We start from the raw sequence: 14618 nt of genomic DNA, 5'->3' as shown, positions 1-14618 counted from the left end.
TAGGAATGTTTCTGTTACATTTGGCAGCAGTGCGATGACATCGTGCTGTTGTTTTGCTTCGGTAGAAAAAAACAGGTCGGGGAAGGCAGTACCAGAGGATGCTTTGCTAGGGTACTCCCAATTCAGGCATAGGACGCACGCAAGGGCTGCATGTGCAGGCATTCTCCAGGAGGAAAGATTGTATGGCTTGGAGCGAATGTTAATTACATTCTGTTTTTGCATGCCGTGTGTCTCTTGCTACATTTCATAGCATCTCGAGGTGTCGAAGGTACATCGTAACCCATGTAGAAAAATTATTTTCCATTTCCATGGTGGCCTATTGTTGAAAAATCCTTACTTCACCCGTAGAAGTTAAAACAAAACTGGAGTTTGACAATAATACATTTGATTCATGATTGATGCTACAAGAAAGCTAAGTTTTTTTCTGAAATAACTAGTATCGCTGTAGTTTAATTTGAACCCAATTATGAAAATGTTTCTTATTTGATGTTTGCATTTTGTGTTTAAGGGTTCTTCCGAGGCCTATTTAAATGAAGCGTAGCCACCACAGTTTAAAGGCCACAATCTCCAAAACAAGTCTTGATGGTTAACTCGCCACAAATGACAGTCGGGGGCATTTACATGGCATAATGTATCCTAAACCAGGGTATGCAACAGCTGCACCATTGGGTACTTCACATTATGTAATGCATTGCTGTTGAATTTTCACAGGTAGAAACGTTTTGATCATACGTACTGCAGAGACAAACTTTATCTACATTGAATGATTGTTGGCGTACATTTGATCATGCCATACGGATCTCTGTTCTGATTTGTGTAGGTTCAGTCAAAATATCTCGAATCTTCAAAATGTGTGGTATAAGAATACAAAACCATTATTAAAGCTAATGCACAACCCATAGCCGTTTGAGAGTCACAGTTTATTTTTTAGGCTCTATCTCTTACGGAATATACGGCTTGAGAGGATTTTAGGTCTGATTTATAACACACCCTTGATTTGCACTGACAGTCTTTGTCGTTCAAAGTCCGTCCTGATAAATTTCGGTAAATGCACCACTTGTCTCACATTTCAAAGAGGGGAGATTTAAGCACAAAAGGAAGCAACTCTTCTCCGGAACTCGTGCAGGACCAGTTCGCAGCAGTCATCAAAAAAAAATATAAGTGACACAGATACCGTGTTTCTACGTTGCACTTAATCTTCCCATGGAAAGTACCCACAAAAAGCTAACTTTGATACCTTTGTTCCTCATCGACGTCAGTTTTCCATGACGGTAGGTGCTGTCAATTAGGTCATTCCGTACCATCCGACTGCGGCAAAACTGTAGTCCTAATTTTATGTCTGTTATGGCCTGATTTTTTGCTTTTAAAAAATCTGACCACCATATATCTTAAGTGATCAGAAACCAACATATATCATTCAAAATGGAATGGAGAACTGGAAAGGGATGCTTCCCCACAGGTGTCCGACACATCTCGAATCTGTCGCCCAATTTATCTTCCCAGGCGACAATGTATCAATCTGACATCATCCCACAAATGGATATTGGCAGATATCATCCTGTCTTCCTCTACATTTTTCAGTTTTATTGCTGAATTAATTCAACAGCATTTTCAAACCGAGACATTTGAGAATGACATATTAGCTTTTGCTGGAAACTCATCAACGGCATATTGTAATTTATGTCTGTGTTCACTGTGCCAAAGGTACCATTTAGCGTTGATAGGTGGAAGTACAGGTGTAAAGACAAACGTGTTAAACTTTTTTTTCTTTTTAAGAAAGAGGCCTCCTCCAGTTCCTGAAAATAAATATTGTGCATCAGAACCTAAATGGTTCGAAGAAAAATGTGCATTTCAGAAACTTTTCGTGCCCAACATCACAATTTCTCTGGCCCAAGATGATGTAAAGTGTCTATATTCTCCGCCGGTAAATAATTTCCCCTCTTGACGAAATTTTGTGACTCCCTACCAAAAGACAAGTGTTGGAAACTCGCCGACAAGCACACAACGAGGTACGGTCACGTTTACAGGTGAATGTCCACATGCATGAAGAAATTGAATGAACGCCACGAAACAGATTTATTTGTACCGTGTTGCACAATTGGAACGAAACTAGTCGTTCCATGGTCAGCAGTTTAACCACTCTGATGCTGAGTGAGTAAGCACTCAGATTCTAATATTGCTAAACAACTTTCTTGAAGTTGATTTGAAATACATCTCCAGATAATGTACTATCCGTTGTTTTATTACAACCTGAGTGTTCTGACACCAGGGCCTCCTCGTAATAAGACAATTGAATCCATCTCCACCGAGGCACCCACCATACAGCTCCACCGATGCACCCACCACACAGCTCCACCGATGCACCCACCACACAGCTCCACCGATGCACCCACCACACAGCTCCACCGAGGCACCCACCACACAGCTCCACCGAGGCACCCACCACACAGCTCCACCAATGCACCCACCACACATCTCCACCGATGCACCCACCACACAGCTCCACCGATGCACCCACCACACAGCTCCACCTACACAGCTCCACCGATGCACCCACCACACAGCTCCACCGATGCACCCACCACACAGCTCCACCGATGCACCCACCACACAGCTCCACCGAGGCACCCACCACACAGCTCCACCGAACGACCCACCACACAGCTTCACCGATGCACCCACCACACAGCTCCACCGATGCAGCCACCACACAGCTCCACCGACACAGCTCCACCGATGCACCCACCACCCAGCTCCACCGATGCACCCACCACCCAGCTCCACCGATGCACCCACCACCCAGCTCCACCGATGCACCCACCGCCCAGCTCCACCGATGCACCCACCGCCCAGCTCCACCGATGCACCCACAGCCCAGCTCTACCGAGGCACCCACCACACAGCTCCACCGAGGCACCCACCATGCAGCTCCACCGAGCCACCCACCATGCAGCTCCACCGAGGCACCCACCACACAGCTCCACCGATGCACCCACCACCCAGCTCCACCGAGGCACCCACCACCCAGCTCCACCGATGCACCCACCACCCAGCTCCACCGACACAGCTCCACCGATGCAACCACCACACATCTCCACCAATGCACCCACCACACAGCTCCACCGAGGCACCCACCATACAGCTCCACCAAGGCACCCACCACACAGCTCCACAGATGCACCCACCACACAGCTCCATCGAAGCACCCACCACACAGCTCCACAGATGCACCCACCACCCAGCTCCACCGATGCACCCACCACACAGCTCTGCCGAGGCACCCACCACACAGCTCCACCGATGCACCCACCACACAGCTCCACCGATGCACCCACCACACAGCTCCACCGATGCTCTAAGCTCCACCAATGCACCCACCACACAGCTCCACCAATGCACCCACTAAGCTCCACCGATGCACACACCACTCAGGGCAACGACAGCATCACTCGGCGCAACCACAGCATCACTCGGCGCAACCACAGCATCACTCGGCGCAACCACAGCATCACTCGGCGCAACCACAGCATCACTCGGCGCAACCACAGCATCACTCGGCGCAACCACAGCATCACTCAGCGCAACCACAGCATCACTCAGCGCAACCACAGCATCACTGGTTCAAATATGTTCTTTCAATGTTTCAAGCTGTTTTCAAGCTTTCTTGCTTTATTACAAATCACAAAAAGATGTTAATATTTCACTTCTGTTCTTGGATTTTTGTCACAATAAAAAACACTGAACATAATCTTCACAAAAGTTATTTACAAAAGTTTAAGCTATTGCCATTACAAATTAAATAAATTATTTAAGTATCAATTATTTAAAAAAATTAAAAGCCATTGTTATTTGTAATATCAATACATCTAAGTCACGTAAATACAAAACATGTTGCATTACAAATGCTATAGGTGTTTGCGAAAGTTAGAACTATTGGCATTGTAAATGACAAAGCTATTAATTTAGCTATTTTTAAAAATAACACATAAATAAAAAAAATTTTATTTATAAGACCAATAGCTCAAACTTTCCTAATGCGAGCCCTATTGCATTTCCAATGCTTGTTTACTATAGTCATTGCATTAGCCTTCAGAAAAGCTTCCTTTGAATTATAAGGACATTCAAAGACAGAGACGGTATCGGATTTAAATGAAAACTGCATCGCCTCCCAGTAAGCATCTGCTTCTGCTGTGACCGTGTCCTCTGCCCTAAAGGCGTTTGCAGAGATATATCCTGGGTTAAAATCTCTGCTCGCCACCACTCAGAAAAAGAGAGTGGGCAAACTAAGGATAAAAACAAAGAGTCTTTTAAAGGCCCCCAATAACCTGTACAGGAGGGTGGACCCAGAGACAATAGACAAGACCAGGGTAAGAACTGGTACCCCAAGAAGGTATGGTGCTTTAATTGCAAAGCCAAAGGGCACCAAACTGGAGACCCTGTCTGTCCCAAAAAGGCTTCATCTAGTGCAACCCCAGTTAACACTGGGGTGGTGAGTCTCCCGATGGGATCATTGGTGTGCCCCGATCAGGTCAGAGAGCACACTGTGAAGCCACTTTAGTTTCAGAGGATGGGGTGGATGTAGCTGCCTTGGCTGTCTGGCCCAGTAATCTGGAGGAGCACTGACAACAGCCTCCTATTAATGGTATTGGAGTGGGAGCTTTCAGAGATACATATGCAAGTGTCACCATAGTGACTGCAAAACTGGTATGTCCTGAACAGTACCTGACTGGATAAACCTATCCCATCACCAATGCTGATAATGTGACCTAGGCTCATCCCATGGCTGTGGTGTCCTTGGAGTGGGGAGGGGTTACTGGCCAAAAGAAGGTGGTTGTGCTCTCTGCAATTCTAGGGTGAAAAAGAGTAGTTGGAGTCTGAGTGTCTCAACCCTCTAAGTGAAAATGTAGGAAGTCTGGGAAGCCAGCTACTGAACAGTCCTCTCTCCTCAGTGAGAAAACATGTCCGCCCCAGAGGGAACTGAGCCCCAGGAACTTGGGCCTCACATTTCAAAGCTCCTAGGCTCAGGCGGACCCTCTAGTGAAGAGCTGTGCCAAGGACAGAGGACTTGTTATACTCTTAAAAGCCTGAGACCGCAAGATGCTGTACAGGGAAAAATAGATGCCAGTGGCTCTCAAAGGACCTGTTGGGAGGAGAGAGTCATGTACTCTGAGGCCAGAGACCCCAAACCTGGTGCTACTAGGAGAGTGGTAGTGCCTCAGCAGTCCATAGGGTTTTAAGGTTTTTACCCTCATTGGCCAGTGACATCCCCCTACCTGGGCATCTTGGCCAGAGCAAGACTTGGAGTAGGTTAGTCACCCACTTCTACTGACTGGCCAAACATGTCCCAGGAGGTGAAAGAGTTCTGTAACTCCTCTGTTAACTTTCAAGCCCATGGCAAACAGGTAACCAGTTAAAGGCCCCCTTAATTCCACTTCCAGTGGTTGGGGGTCCCCTTGAAATGGTAGGGGTTGACGTTGGCCCCATGGAACCTCCAACAGCATCAGGTAACATATTCATACTGGGGGCAGTGGATTAAGCAACCAGGTACCCATAGGCTATTTCCCTTAGGATTGTCACCGCTTCTGCTGTTGCTTTGGCCCTCTTGAGTATTTTTTGTTTTAACTGGGTTGGTTTCCCCAAGGAGATGATGTCAAACAGACAGAGAACTGTATGACTCACTACCTTGAGACAATGTGGAATGAGTGTAGTGTGACTTACAAGTTCACTACCTTTTAACTTCTACTGATCAGTAGTTTAAAAAGAAATGGGGTTTAGTCACTTAGAACTTACAAGATATTGTGGACTGCGTGCTTTGTCTACGTTCAAGTATGGCTGAGTACATGGATAAAGCATCCAAAAACCCTGATGCCAGTCAAGAGCTTCAGAAGCATTATTATGACCAAAAGGCTGCACTGATGGAGTTCTAGTCAGGGAAGAGGGTATGGGTTTTGGAGCCTGTGGTACCTAGTACCCTCCAGGACCCTTGAGAGGAAAGGTGAGGTCACCTATCTGGTTAACGTAGGCACTTGCAAGAGCCCTCACAGGGCCATCCAGATCACCCGCCTGAATATTTTCGATGACAGGGCTGATCTGACCATGCCTATGGTTACTGATGAGGAAGCAGAGAGTGAACCTCTCCCGCCCTCCTCACCTACAGCCCAAAAGATAGGTCAGTGGGTGGAGTTGTCTTTTCAGACACCCTCTCTGCCCAAAAGCAAGCAGACTACACGCAAGTCCTGGAGCAGTATGCCAAGCTCTTCTCCCTAACCGCTGGTCAGACAACCTGGTGTACCCGTGAAGTGGACACTGAGGACTATGCATCTGTCAAAAACAAAATATCGAGACAGACTTACCAAGTTAAGGAGAGCATCAGAGCTGAAGTTAGCAAGATGCTGGAACTGGAAGTCAATGAAACCTTCTGAAAGCTTCTGGGCCAGCCCAAGTGCGTTGTTCCCAAAACCACAATCCAATTGTTAAAAACCAGAGCGGAGGTTTTGTGTGGACTATAGGGGCCTCAGTGCAGTGACCGAGACAGATGCTGATTAGTTAATTGACAGGATGTGGTACACCAAATTTCTCAGTACTTTTGATTTGACATCAGTGCGCTGGCAGGTTGGTCTGACTGCAGGAATAAAAGAGAAGGCTGCATTCTGGGCACCAGGTGGGCATCATCAGTTTAGTGTTATCCCCTTTGAGTTAACGGATGCCCATGCCACCTTCCAATGGTTAGTGAATAAAGTCCTTGCTGGGTTGGAGACTTTTAGTGCAGCATATCTTGGATGATATTGCTGTCAATAGTTCTACTTGGCAGGATCTCCTGATCCACCTTGAGAAGGTCCTGAAAGCTCTGCAAGCTACAGGTCTGTGAGTAAGTGGCTCTATATATATATATATATATATACTGGACCAGAATAAGGTACAGTGTGTATAGAGTCCACAAACCCCAGAGGTGGAACAGTGGTTAAAGCCAGGTGTGACCTTACTCTCTAAAGTGGTAGCTTGGTCGAGCAGTAAGGCAGTACCAGAGGACAGTGTAAAGCATTTGTTGCACAAACTCAGTCAGCAAATGGTTTCACACACTCAAAGACTGAACTCCAGGTCAATTGTTTTTATATCCAAGATATAGTGGTTTTATTTTTTAGAACCAACAGGTATCAAAATATACTGTTCTCAATATGAGAGGTCTCAGATGAGTACTTTGCAGAAAGGCAATAAACTTTGTAAACACAATAGGTACAGGTGTTGCAGTAGGCAACACCTTTCTACACACAATTTAGCATTGAGCTCAATGTTTTTTTTCTATATAAACACAATCGATTACTTGGCAGATTACTTTGATAGTTCCAGGACTGGATCCTAGATGCAGTCCTGGGGTCTAAGCGGAAAACAATTTAGTAAAAAACGTTTTAGTTATTGCAGTGATTTTTCAGGAATATAAAGCTATTTTAAAAGTTCACACTTAAAAACTTAGCAGCAGTAATCTGGCAAGGTTATCCAATGGTAGAAAATTCAGGTTGCAGGTAAAGTACGATCTCGTTAATTTTGTAATCCAGTACTGGGCTCCTAGGTCCAGCACTGGGGTCTCAACTTTAAACAGGTAAGTAATTACGTTTCAGTATTTCGTATGATTTTTAAAGCATATTTCAAGTTTTCAAAAGTAGACACTTGGAAGTAATTTCATAGAAAAGCAGACAATGGATTCCTATAGAGAAAATACAGGTTACTAGTAAACCTGGTGAGGATTACTTTTGCGGTTCAGTACTGGGCTACAAGGTACAGTACTGGCTTCTCTCCTGATCACAGGGGAGTACTTCGGAATTCGCTTGATTTTATATGAATATTTTAAGTTTCCAAAACTTCACACTTAAAAGATTTTTTGAGTCAAGCCAGTCACTGTTATCCAATGGCAGGTAAGTGAGTTACCGGTTTCCAGGTGAGTACTCGACTGGTGAAGTTAAGGTTCTGGGCATAGACTCAGGGGTGCCCCAGGGTCAGGTAGGTACAGTTGGTTCACCCTCAGCGGCACAGGGGCGGCTGGGTGCAGAGGTAGTTAGGCCCAATGTTATCCAATGAGTGGCAGAGGGCCTCCGGTTGGTGGCTGCTGGCTAGCAGGCCACGCGGCTGTGGGAGCTAGGCTCCTGGTCACTTGCTCAGGGCAGATGGGGAAGTAGGATAGGGCACAGGTTGCGCTGCCAGGGGCACTCGGGCGGCTTGGTGCAAGGTGCCTTTGAGCCGTCGGGCGCTCAATGTTATTCAATGGGAAAGGTAAAAAGGTAACAAAGGCTGCAAACTCTGGGTACGGTGATTCTTCAGGTGCGACTACCACTTCAAGAGTTAAGTTGGGATCCTGGAGAAGAAGTAGGTACCCCAAAGGGAGGCACAGGGTTCGCAGGGCGCCGGGGTGTCTTTGGGTATCAGGAAATCTTACCCTTGGCTGGTCGCGGTTGGAGGGGTCCCTGGTTCTGAGGCTGCGGGCGTCGTCTGGTTCGTCGAAGAGGGTCTTTGGGCACTGGACTTCAGGTCCCAGTCGCTGGGGTGGCGTCCTTGTGGTCTGTGATCACTCGGGCCGGGCTCGGCGGGTGCAGAGTGGGCAGGTCTTGAGCATTCTGGCTGGCACCAGGGGTTGCTTGTTGAAGCAGAGCCTCTGCTTATGGGAGTCCCAGTCTTTAAGAGGGTCAAGGCAGGCGGGTCCTCCGGGTGTCCCAAGGTTGCTGTCCGCAGGAGTCGCCGGCATTAAGCAGGAGCAGGTTCCAGGGTCGACAGGCCGGTAGAGCTGGGGCCAAGTCAGTGGGTGTCGTCATGTTAGCAGCTGCATGGCGGGTCTTCTTCTTGATCTTCTTTCTTTCTTCTTTTCTTATCTGGATCTGAGGAAGAAAGGTTAAGGGTGCCCCTAAATACCAAATTTAGGGGCATTACAGGTAGGGCAAGGGCAGGGACCAAAAGGTCCCTGTCCTGGGGTGGGTACACCCCCTAGCCTGCTCCTCTTCTGTGGGAGGGGGGCAAGAGCCTGGCTGTGATTGGGCAGGGCTCCCCATCTTCAAGATGGCTGGAGCCCTGGGTCGTGCTTCACCTCGCCTCTCCCACCTTAGGGGTGGGGTTGGCACAGGCTGTCGCACCCCCTTTCCTGACGTAGGGTTTCCCGCCAGTCTTCCCCCCAGAGTGGGGGTTAGAACCGGTGGGGGCCAGTTGCTGAGTACAGCAAATGGTTTGGAGAAGCTCACAGAGGCGGCATGCCTTTGAAGCTTCCCCCCTGCCAACCACCACACATCTCCACCAATGCACCCACCACACAGCTCCACCGAGGCACCCACCATACAGCTCCACCAAGGCACCCACCACACAGCTCCACAGATGCACCCACCACACAGCTCCATCGAAGCACCCACCACACAGCTCCACAGATGCACCCACCACCCAGCTCCACCGATGCACCCACCACACAGCTCTGCCGAGGCACCCACCACACAGCTCCACCGATGCACCCACCACACAGCTCCACCGATGCTCTAAGCTCCACCAATGCACCCACCACACAGCTCCACCAATGCACCCACTAAGCTCCACCGATGCACACACCACTCAGGGCAACGACAGCATCACTCGGCGCAACGACAGCATCACTCGGCGCAACCACAGCATCACTCAGTGCAACCACAGCATCACTCGGTGCAACCACAGCATCACTCAGCGCAACCACAGCATCACTCAGCGCAACCACAGTATCACTGGTTCAAATATGTTCTTTCAATGTTTCAAGCTGTTTTCAAGCTTTCTTGCTTTATTACAAATCACAAAAAGATGTTAATATTTCACTTCTGTTCTTGGATTTTTGTCACAATAAAAAACACTGAACATAATCTTCACAAAAGTTATTTACAAAAGTTTAAGCTATTGCCATTACAAATTAAATAAATTATTTAAGTATTAATTATTTAAAAAAATTAAAAGCCATTGTTATTTGTAATATCAATACATCTAAGTCACGTAAATACAAAACATGTTGCATTACAAATGCTATAGGTGTTTGCGAAAGTTAGAACTATTGGCATTGTAAATGACAAAGCTATTAATTTAGCTATTTTAAAAAATAACACATAAATAAAAAAAAAATTCATTTATAAGACCAATAGCTCAAACTTTCCTAATGCGAGCCCTATTGCATTTCCAATGCTTGTTGTTTTTTTGTCCTCATCTTGCCAACTTTCTTGCTAGGGTTGATCTTACCCCACAAATGTCCGGGAGGGGACGGAGTACATCTCTGCAGAAGAATACTGCTGGTTCCACTTCCAACTCCTTTACGAAAAGGGGACCACAACACAGGAGAGGCCAGGACCCACATCATGTTTGGCTTAATCATTGGACCCACTGATGTTTTCTCTCCAATTTACCAACATTGTCCAGATCTTATCCTGACTCCTTGGGTCACAGGCCATATCAGACTGGCTCGTATAGATGAGAATTTTGAGGCACTCGGAAAAAGATGGGGGACTTTCAGACTTCCAAAGCCTACATATCTCCCGCCTCGCCACCAAAACCACATAGAAAATAAACTTGGGAACAGCAGAATGTATTCGTACATCTTCCTCTTGGTTGAGTCCAAAGAAAACAAGACGAGGGCTTACCTTAATCTGTTTACCTATTACTTCCCCAAGAAAATCACACACCGAGGTCCAGTAAGAAGCGATCTTCGGACACAACATAAACATGCAGATCATCTGCTGATGGAAGCATACACTTTGGGAAGTTGTAGATATTACCTGTGACCTTTGCTAGCTTCGCTGGGGATCAATAAACTCTATGGGTGGAAAACAGATGATTACGTTTAAGCGAGGCGGGTTTTACCAGAGTCCAGCGACATTTGCTTCAAATGTCCATCCCCAAGCTCCTTTGCACATAAATTTGAGATTTCAATCTCGATCTTTTCATCCGCCTCCATCAAGGTCCAATACCAGAATGAGACTTCCTTTTCCCATCGGTCGACTCTCATGACCTGATCGAACTTAGAGTGGTAGAGTGAGGGCGGTAGAGTGAGGGCGGTATAGTGGTAGAGTGAGGGCGGTAGAGGGGTAGAGTGAGGGCGGTAGAGTGGTAGAGTGAGGGCAGTAGAGTGGTAAAGTGAGGGCGGTAGAGTGGTAGAGAGGGCGGTAGAGTGAGGGTGGTAGAGTGGTAGAGTGAGGGCGGTAGAGTGGTAGAGTGAGGGCGGTAGAGTGAGGGTGGTAGAGTGGTAGAGTGAGGGCGGTAGAGTGGTAGAGTGAGGGTGGTAGAGTGAGGGCGGTAGAGTGAGGGCGGTGGAGTGGTAGAGTGAGGGCAGTAGAGTGGTAGAGTGAGGGCGGTAGCGTGAGGGCGGTAGAGTGGTTGGATGAGGGCGGTAGAGTGGTAGAGTGAGGGCGGTAGAGTGGTAGATTGAGGGCGGTAGAGTAGTAGAGAGAGGGCGGTAGAGTGGTAGAGAGGGCGGTAGTGTGGTAGAGAGGGCGGTAGAGTGAGGGCAGTAGAGTGAGGGTAGTAGAGTGAGGGCTGTAGAGTGAGGGCGGTAGAGTGGTAAGGGGAGGGCGGTAGAGTGAGTGTGGTAGAGTGGTAGAGTGAGGGCGGTAGAGTGGTAGAGTGAGGGCGGTAGAGTGAGGGTGTGAGGGCTGTAGAGTGAGGGCGGTAGAGTGGGGGCGGTAGAGTGGGGGTAGAAGAGTGGTAGAGTGAGGGCTGTAGAGTGAGGGCGGTAGAGTGAGGGCGGTAGAGTGAGGGCAGTAGAGTGGTAGAGTGAGGGCGGTAGAGTGGTAGAGTGAGGGTGTGAGGGGAGTAGAGTGAGGGCGGTAGAGTGAGGGCGGTAGAGTGGTAGAGTGAGGACGGTAGAGTGAGGACAGTAGCGTGAGGGCGGTAGAGTTGTAGAGTGAGGGCGAGATGGTGGTAGAGTGAGGGCGGTAGAGTGAGGGCGGTAGCGTGGTAGAGTAGTGAGGGTGTGTGTGTGAGGGTGAGGGAGTGTGTGAGGGTGAGGGGGTGTGTGAGGGTGAGTGGGTGTGGTGCTGTGAGGGGGTGGGGGTGTGAGTGTGAGGGGGTGTGAGGGTGAGGGTGTGGGTGAACGGCCACTATCAGCGGAGCAGAAGGCAAGAAAAACAAGTGCAATCAGGGGAGCCGTAGGCAAGAGAACAGGCACAATCAGGGGAGCAGAAGGCAAGAAAAAAGAGTGCAATCAGGGGAGCCGTAGGCAAGAGAACAGGCACAATCAGGGTAGCAGAAGGCAAGAAAACGAGTGCAATCAGGGGAGCAGAAGGCAAGAGAACGGGCACAATCAGGGTAGCAGAAGGCAAGAAAAAGGAGTGCAATCAGGGGAGCAGAAGGCAAGAGAACGGGCACAATCAGGGGAGCAGAAGGCAAGAAAAACGAGTGCAATCAGGGGAGCAGAAGGTATGAGAACAGGCACAATCAGGGGAGCAGAAGGCAAGAAAAACTAGTGCAATCAGGGGAGCAGAAGGCAAGAGAACGAGTACAATCAGGGGAGCAGAAGGCAAGAGAACGGGCACAATCAGGGTAGCAGAAGGCAAGAAAAAGGAGTGCAATCAGGGGAGCAGAAGGCAAGAGAACGGGCACAATCAGGGGAGCAGAAGGCAAGAAAAACGAGTGCAATCAGGGGAGCAGAAGGCATGAGAACAGGCACAATCAGGGGAGCAGAAGGCAAGAAAACAAGTGCAATCAGGGGAGCATAAGGCAAGAGAACGGGCACAATCAGGGGAGCAGAAGGCAAGAAAAACTAGTGCAATCAGGGGAGCAGAAGGCAAGAAGAAGGAGTGCAATCAGGGGAGCAGAGGCAAGAAGAACGAGTGCAATCAGGGGAGCAGAAGGCAAGAGAACGGGCACAATCAGGGGAGCAGAAGGCAAGAAAAACAAGTGCAATCAGGGGAGCTGAAGGCAAGAAGAAGGAGTGCAATCAGGGGAGCAGAGGCAAGAAGAACGAGTGTAATCAGGGGAGCAGAAGGCAAGAGAACGGGCACAATCAGGGGGGGCAGAGGCAAGAAAAACGAGTACAATCAGGGGAGCAGAAGGCAAGAAAAAGAAACTGTCTCACACCACTGCGGTTTTGTGTTCTAAACACAACTAGTACATAGATTGCACGACCAGAGTTTTCCTAATGCAGACTCCATAAATGAAACCAGCGGCACAGTTCGCTTTTGTAAAACAAGCTCTTGGCATTACTGTGGGGGTGCGGGGCGGGAGCGCATTGCTTTGAAGTCTGATAGCGGGGAGCAGCTTGGGAGGCAGCATTCCATTGCGGTGCGAGGCTGATGGGTTTGACGTGCACGCGTGTCTCACACGACTGGTTCACATGAACTGGACGTAATCCTGTTTCGCCTACTATATACTCTCGTTATTAATCCCTGCAGGATATAATAGCGAGACCTAACAATGTACATATGCAAGCATATAAAAACTGTATATAGCGTTTTCCTACTATGCTTTCCCGTATGTGTGTGTCTGTTGGTCTCTGTGTTTCTGTCTCCCATTCCCTGTAGGGAAAGTATGTAGCTCCCCGTTGTAGAAGAGTCGGTCAAGAAGGAGCACACTGCATTGAATAATTTCTTGGTATGCAGTTTTTATTAGTATTACAGTTAATCACAATGATTGATTGTATCTGTTATATTCTTCAGTCCCTTAGGTGTGCCTTGGCCGCCGCCGTCCCTCGGACAGAAGGAAAAGGCTCAGGTAAGTGTTTTTGCTTTATGGTTTAGTCAAGGGAAGATTGAGGGATAAATAATAACTATGCATAAATGTGAAGGGAGGTTGTAGAGCACAGCTTTCCAAATTTTTCTTGTTGGTGACACACCCTTTTGTGAAAATATTTTCAGGGACACGGTAACACGAGAAAGCGCAGCGACCGAGCCCGAGCGCCCCACACACACACACCCCCACACACACAACCCCACACACCCAACACCAACCCCACACACACAACCCCACACACCCAACACCAACCCCACACACCCAACACCAACCCCACACACACACCCCCCACACACACACCCCCACACACACACCCCCACACACACACCCACACACACACACCCCCCCCCCCACACACACACACACACACACACACACACCCACACAGAGAGACTTGAGGGGCACTGTTAAAGGGTACTAGTGATGGAATCAGTGGCAGAGGTGGCCTTTCCCTCCATCTGTCTCCCTCCATCGGTCTCCCTCCCTCCCTCTCTGTATCAATCCCTGTCTGTCTCACTCCTTCTCTGTCTCCCTCCCTCTCTGTCTTCCTCCCTCTGTCTCACTCCCTCTCCCTCAGACTGTCTCCCTCCCTCTGTCTCTCTCCCTCCCTGTCTCCCTGTCTCACTCCCTCCCTGTCTCACTCCCTCCCTGTCTCACTCCCTCCCTGTCTCACTCCCTCTCTGTCTCACTCCCTCCCTGTCTCACTCCCTCCCTGTCTCACTCCCTCTCTGTCTCACTCCCTCCCTGTCTCACTCCCTCTCTGTCTCACTCCCTCTCTGTCTCACTCCCTCTCTGTCTCACTCCCTCTCTGTCTCACTCCCTCTCTGCCTCACTCCCTCTCTGTCTCACTCCCTCTCTGTCTCACTCCCTCTCTGTCTCACTCCCTCTCTGTCTCACTCCCTCTCTCTCAC

General features: G+C 48.7%; 2 protein-coding genes across 3 annotated transcripts in view; one reads left to right on the top strand and one right to left on the bottom strand.

Annotated features, from left to right (window-relative positions):
- The window catches only part of LOC144806574 (uncharacterized), a 350735-nt gene that overhangs the window by 74159 nt on the left and 261958 nt on the right, over window positions 1-14618 (bottom strand). The window lies entirely within an intron of this gene.
- LOC144807972 (uncharacterized) overlaps window positions 1-14618 on the top strand; it is a 56968-nt gene that overhangs the window by 26232 nt on the left and 16118 nt on the right. Inside the window, exon 3 of the mRNA XM_078673558.1 lies at window positions 13635-13689. The gene's annotated coding sequence lies outside the window, so the exon portion shown is untranslated. The remainder of the gene's footprint in view (window positions 1-13634; window positions 13690-14618) is intronic.

The sequence above is a fragment of the Lissotriton helveticus genome, chromosome 1_2 (assembly GCF_964261635.1).
Source record: "Lissotriton helveticus chromosome 1_2, aLisHel1.1, whole genome shotgun sequence".
Classification (NCBI taxonomy): domain Eukaryota; kingdom Metazoa; phylum Chordata; class Amphibia; order Caudata; family Salamandridae; genus Lissotriton; species Lissotriton helveticus.
Note: the sequence above shows the minus strand (reverse complement) of the source record. Positions and strands in the feature narration are given on the sequence as shown.